Source organism: Corvus kubaryi, unplaced genomic scaffold, assembly GCF_017639235.1.
Source record: "Corvus kubaryi isolate FWS band 111438036 unplaced genomic scaffold, C.kubaryi_AGA036_p1.0 37396, whole genome shotgun sequence".
Classification (NCBI taxonomy): Eukaryota; Metazoa; Chordata; class Aves; order Passeriformes; family Corvidae; genus Corvus; species Corvus kubaryi.
In genome coordinates this window covers 645,946-652,115 of record NW_024581135.1, presented here as the reverse complement: position 1 = coordinate 652,115, position 6,170 = coordinate 645,946, and positions in this window count along the sequence as shown.

Here is a 6,170-nt window from a genome sequence, read left to right as displayed (position 1 = left end):
ACCCTCACAGCACTGCCACCACCCCCACGGCACTGCCACCACCCTCATGTCACTGCCACCACCCTCACAGCACTGCCACCAACACCAGTGACCTCCCCATCCCTGTCCCCACCTCTCCATCTGCCCTTCATCAGCCCCGTGGCTCCTCCACCCTGTGGGGACAGTGGAGAGGAAAATCCCCTCCAGGAAGCTCAAACTTTGGGAGCTGCTGCTGCCTTTGGACGTGTCATGGGCAGAGCAGCTGCAGGGACACTGCTGGTGGCAAAGACAGGCAGCTGTTCCCAGAGGGGAAGAATGCCCAGGGTGCTGGTGGAGTGCCCACCCCTGGAGGTGTCCAAGGAAGGCCTGGACGTGGCACTCAGTGCTCTGGGCTGGGGACAAGGTGGGGATTGGTCACAGGTTGGACTCGATGACCTTGGAGGGTTTTCCAGCCTCAGTGATGCTGGAATCCTGTGGAAGGATGCTTATGATGATCAGGTTTTAACAAACCCACGCAAGGTCAGTGGTGCCAAGCACCAACCCATGGCCTCCCCCACGCTGGCAGTGGGACCCCCATGTCCCCAGCCCGGTGTCCCCAGCCCAGTGTCCTGCTGCAGGGCACAGCCCTGAGTGCCCTCCTGACATCTGCTGCCTTTTGGGACAGCTTATACAGAGTCGAATATTAACAAAGTAATTAGCTATAAATTAGTTACGGAGGTTTTATCCACTGAAGTTGATGGCAAGTTTTCTCCTCACTCCGTGGCCGTGGGAGCAGCCCCAAAGATGTCACATCATGTTTGAACAGGTGACACTGTGAACCACAGCACTCTCTTAAAAGCAAAGGCATGTACAGCAGCACAGAGCCGTGCCACCTGTGCTGGAAAACAGGGACATCGCGGGGGCACAGGTGGGAAAAATACATAAAGGGAGTCTCTGCACAGAACTAACCATTGCTGGGGTTTCAGTTTAGGGTTTTGGCGTTCCCATAGACTAAAACTGTGTTTTGTTCTAAGCTAAAGGTTACTCTTGGATAAAGTTTCCAGGCCAGGCTGGAAGCAGCGGGGCTGGAGCAGCACTGCCCAAGGGCCAGGCAGGCCCAGGAGAAGGGAAGTCCCAGGCTGGAGCACTGGAAGCGGGGATGGAGCGGCCAGGCAGAGGCGGGTCCGGCAGGGGCTGCACAGGGACATTGTCCCCACGGCGATGGGGACACCTGCGGATGCTGCCCAGCCAGGAGTGATGTCCTGTCACTCCAGCCCCGTCTGCTGCCTCTTATCAGAGTAGCCAGGTCACAGAGAGAACACGGGGTGCTCCCAAAGCCCTGCCTTTGCCCCCTTGTCGCTGCGACCCCAGCACCGAGGGGAGGCTGAAGGGCACAAGTCCCTGCAGACAGCCGAGGCTGAGCCTCCCCCCCCCGGGAGCTCCCGCCTGCAGGACAAATGATCAGATCCTGCCCAGCCCTGCCACTCGCTGGCCGCCGCTGCAGGAGCAGCTCTGTGCTGCTCTCAGCCCAGCACTGTGCCCTCCTGCCTCCCTGCCCGCTGACCCAGCTGGCCCCAGCAATGCCTCCCTGCTTTTCCTGCTCAGCTAATTCAACTCCCGTGTTTTCATAGCCCACAGAACATCCTCTCTCCCACAAACAAAAAAAAAAGGGGGGGGACCCAGCATTTTAGAGTTGTTTTCCCACAGCAAATCACTGGGGAGACACTTTGGAGCACTTTTGTTAAACACATGAATCTTGATTGCATTGCAGAGTGTCTGCAAGGTCTGTCCAGAAAGAAAAAATAGAATAATCTGATTTTGCGACAGCATTATGATAAAACAAATCCACATGGAAACTCAACATTCTTCCCACAGCCTCATTTAATTCCCTTCTGTCCTGTCAACATTTACGTATGAGCATTGTGAAAAGTTGTGGTGAGCGCAGATAACTTGTCACTGCTCCAGTCCGGGTTTATTCTGAGAGTTTTCCATGTTCTGCTGCTTGGAAGCTCCTTCCCCTCCCTTGGCAGGTGAGTGACAGCCCGTGACAAAGCGCTCCCAGCGCTCTCCCGTGTGTGTTTGCTGCACGTTGCCATGGCAGTGAGACTTCTCCACCAACAGCCATAAACAAACCACATTCAAAAGAACAAAACCCAAACAATCCCTAATTAAATTAAAATCTGGCAGCAAAAATAATGTTTTCTCTCTGAATGTTGTACCATTTTTCCTGAGCTGTTGGCCGTGCCTGCCCTGACACTGCTGTGTCAGCTTCAACCTTTGACTCTGTGTTTCCTCAACCACTTTTGATCACAATCTGCAGTTGCTGAGGAGGTATCAGGTTTTCTGTAAAAAAACCCAAATTCTCCTGCTCCTGGGTAACACACGAGAGGGCAAGAGGAAACAGCCTCAAGTTGTGCCAGGAGACGTTCAGATTGGATGTTAGGAGAAATTCCTTCATGGAAAGGGCTGTCCAGCCCTGGCACAGCTGCCCAGGGCAGGGTAGGGTCCCTGTCCCTGGAGGGATTTCAAAGCCGTGTGAATGTGGCACCTGGGGACACGGGTCAGTGGTGGCCTTGGCAGTGCTGGGAGAATGACTGGACTTGATGGTCTCAGAGGGCTTTTCCAGCCCAAACCATTCCATGATTGTATCTGAGGGGCCCTGCGGCATCCCACTGCCAGCCACGACCCCCCTCCCTGTCCCTTCACCCTCGCCCAGGCTCGGAGCTCTGCCTCTGAAGATCATTAATCATAGATATAATTTAATGACAGCTGGGTCGTGTCCCGCTAACTAAGTACACCTTGTTTGCCTCAAAATGCTAATGGCTCCTGTGAATCATTAATGAGGGACAGTTGGTACGGAGCCGAATAATCGTGTGTGGTCTAGTTACAGATTTATTCATAGGAACCCGAGTCCTTTGTCATGGTAAAAAGCAGCAAAATCAGGTTGTGCAGAGCAGCTCTCAGTGGCACCGGCTCAACACACCGGCTCCGAGTGTGTGCACATCAGAACTGCTGGTGCACAGCTTTCCTGGAAAAATGTGGGAACTGTGACCACATCTCTTGGTGTGGATTAGATAACACTTTTTTCTTCAGGCCATCCCATTGCTTTCAATGGGAATATTAGAGAAATCACCTGGTTTTCATTGTGGAGAGAGTTTGTGCAGTGGTGGGCACCGGTGTGCCAGGGGCATCTCCTGCAGAGGGGGTCACGACATGGGGGACCAGGCAGTGCCAGGGGGTCTGACCCCCCAGGGAAGCCTCTGCAGCTCCCAGTAAGGCTGTGTCTTCTCTGCAGGGAATACTGGCAGAGAAGTTTGCAAAGGTTGGACTCTGTGATCTTGGAGGTCTTCTCCAGCTGCTGGGAGAAGCTCCATGTGAAGGGTCCCGTGCACGGCTGCCCGAGGCTGAGCCCCATCCGTGTCAGCCCAGCACGGCATTAAACCTTCTCCTGCAGCCCGGAGCTGCTTCCCTATTGGAAATCGAAGGCTCGCTCTGCTCCCGGGAGTGTCATTAGCCAAATTCCCATTGACTCCTGCAGCAAGAGGATGGGACCTCGAGTCTGTTATTCTCTTTTCCTGAAAAGATCAATTATCTGGGGAAGTTTCCACAGGAGAGAGGGGGAGGGAGGCAGCAGGGCGTGTGTGTTTGTGAGTATCCAAGGCCTGGGGCTGCTCAGGGCCGTGTTCTAGCTCGGACAAGAGCACCCTTTGAACCCCGCGGGACGGGCTATTGAAAAGCCGCTCGGAACCCTTGGATCAACGTGGTGTTTTCCAGCTCTGCTTTGAAAGGAGCCATTTATTCCAGTGCATTTCATCGCCTGCCCTGGGAGCGGGAGCTTTCCTGCCCCTGGTCCCATCGTTCCCCATGGGCCTTTTAAACCAGGGGTGATGGAAAGGAAAACACGTGGGCGATCCCCACGTCAGCACAGCCCGGCGTGGGGAGCAGGAGGGGCTGCGGCCGGGAGGGACCTGGGCATGGCACCACGGCCCACGTGGGACCCTCTGCCCCCTGCCCACACAGGACACTGTGCCCCCTGCCCACACAGGACACTGTGCCCAGCCACAGGGACGCCAGGCAGGCCCACTTTGGGATCCCTTGCACACAGCTGGCCGTGCACTCCTCGATGGGGTGTGAAGCCAGCAGGAACGGAGCAAAGTGGATTTATCGGGGCTGCCACTGCTCGCTCTGGCTGGCTCCACGCAGGGCATCGCCAGCCCGAGGTCCCTGAGCAGCAGAGCACGCTGCAGGGAGCCAGGGCTGGGGTTTAAAATCCACATGGACACACACTGTAGGCAGGAATGGGGCTGAGCCTGGCTGGCAGAGCAGGTGGGCTGCAGAGGTAAAAAGCTGGGACTTCAGTGGGGTTTGCGGTATCCCTGGAGCACTTTCATTACAAGAATTCAGATATCTGATAGCTATGCCTGCTGGCACAGATTTAGATATCAAAATGAATGGCAATAATCTTATTAATGGACCTTTTCATCACCTTTGAGCTCTGACTTTGCGAAGGTGGAACTTCAGCAGCTGGGTCAGGTCTGACTCCTGCCCTTCTTCAATCCTTGTGCAGCGTCCAGCTGGGAAAGGGCCGGGGGATGGGAGCCCAGTGGGCAGGGGTTTCACTGAGCACAGCCCCTCCTGTTGCAGAACAGGGGCTGAGCGTAGGCTGCTCCCTCAGGGCTTGATCCCATAGGCAGCTCACTGGGAGAAGGGGGGTCCAGCCTCACCCCATTTCCAGCTCCAGAGGCAAGAGAAGCCCAGGGCTGCGCCAGCCTGGAAAGGTCCCTGGTGTCCATGGACATGTCCCAGAGCCAGGACATGACCTTCTGGCCCCAGGTGCAGGTCCTAGGTCAGGGTCTTGGCTGAACACTGGCATAAAATCAATTCTGTCCAGGCCAGCAGGAAAATTCCTGGATTTTTTTTCTTCATGTATGAACAACTCTGTTTGGGGTTGGTTGAACATTCCATCCATGGAATAGCTGAAATCCTTCTGCTTTATGTTTTCTCCTTTCTCATATTTGCCCTCAGCTGAATTTGGCAAGTAATTTGGCAAATAATTTTGGCTGGTGGAAATTTTCCTTTTCATCCATGAATCCATCCTCCTGCAAAACTGCTCACCACACCTGTCAATCTCTCTTCAGGATCAGTTTTCCTGTCTTACTCGGCCTGAATTTGGAGAACTCATCCCAGCTCTGAAAGTCTGTGTTTTCACTGAGGTGAAAAGAGCGGACATGGTTTTCCAGGGAGCCTGTGGCTGAGCTGGAGCTGAGGCTCTGCTGAGCTAAATGAATGCTCAGGAAAACCAGTGAATAGGAAAATAATGGAGTGATCTGGGATTTATAGCACATCTTAGAAACATCTCAATAAATTCCAGGATCCTCTCTGCATCAAGGATGAAGTGTTTCAAGGAATCTGACCTAGAAATCATGTTCTTAAAAATGTGCTGTTTTTCTAAATAATCAAAATTCTTCTTTTTTAATTATGCAAATTAAAGTTGCTGAGGAACAATTGCTTGATTAGACCAGTTGGTACTGACCTAATAAATTATTTTGAATATTTTTCACAGGAAATTGATTTAATTGAAGCTTTTGTTAGCCCCTGCGAATGCGCTCGGTTCATGCCACAGCACCCAGGAATTTATAAATGGGCTCAGAATGTTGTTCAGGCACCAGAAAATAAACCTCCGAGCTATTTACTACCTCCATGATATATAAAGTTTGCAGTTTTGATTTTGTGTGATTATGTTCAGCAATGGTGACCTTTAGAGGCAACAATATTGAAGTGTAATGAGGAGATGTTTGATCACTGGTGTACAATGAGGAGTTGGCGTGACTTCTCCATTCCTTCCTGGAATCTGTGAAATCCAGCTGACAGGCTTTAACCTTTAGACTGCTGAGGGCTGAAAACGTGTAGGGATTTAGCCTGTTTATACACCAGGGTGGCTATATGAAATTTTATATCATTTCTTCCATCACTCCATGTGGGGATATTGTATGTTTAATAATGGCCACTGCTGGCCAATATTGTGCTGGGAAGGGGCCAGGCCCGTGTGCCAATGGCAGGGGGTCTGCCCACCTCGTCCCTGGTATGTGCTGGGCAGTTCCCTGTCCATCCCTGCATCCTCACCTGCCACAGGGTCTTGGTTGTATCCCTGCATCTTCACTCGGGCACCTGCACCCCTGTGTCCTCACCTGGGCATGTGCATCCCTGTGTCC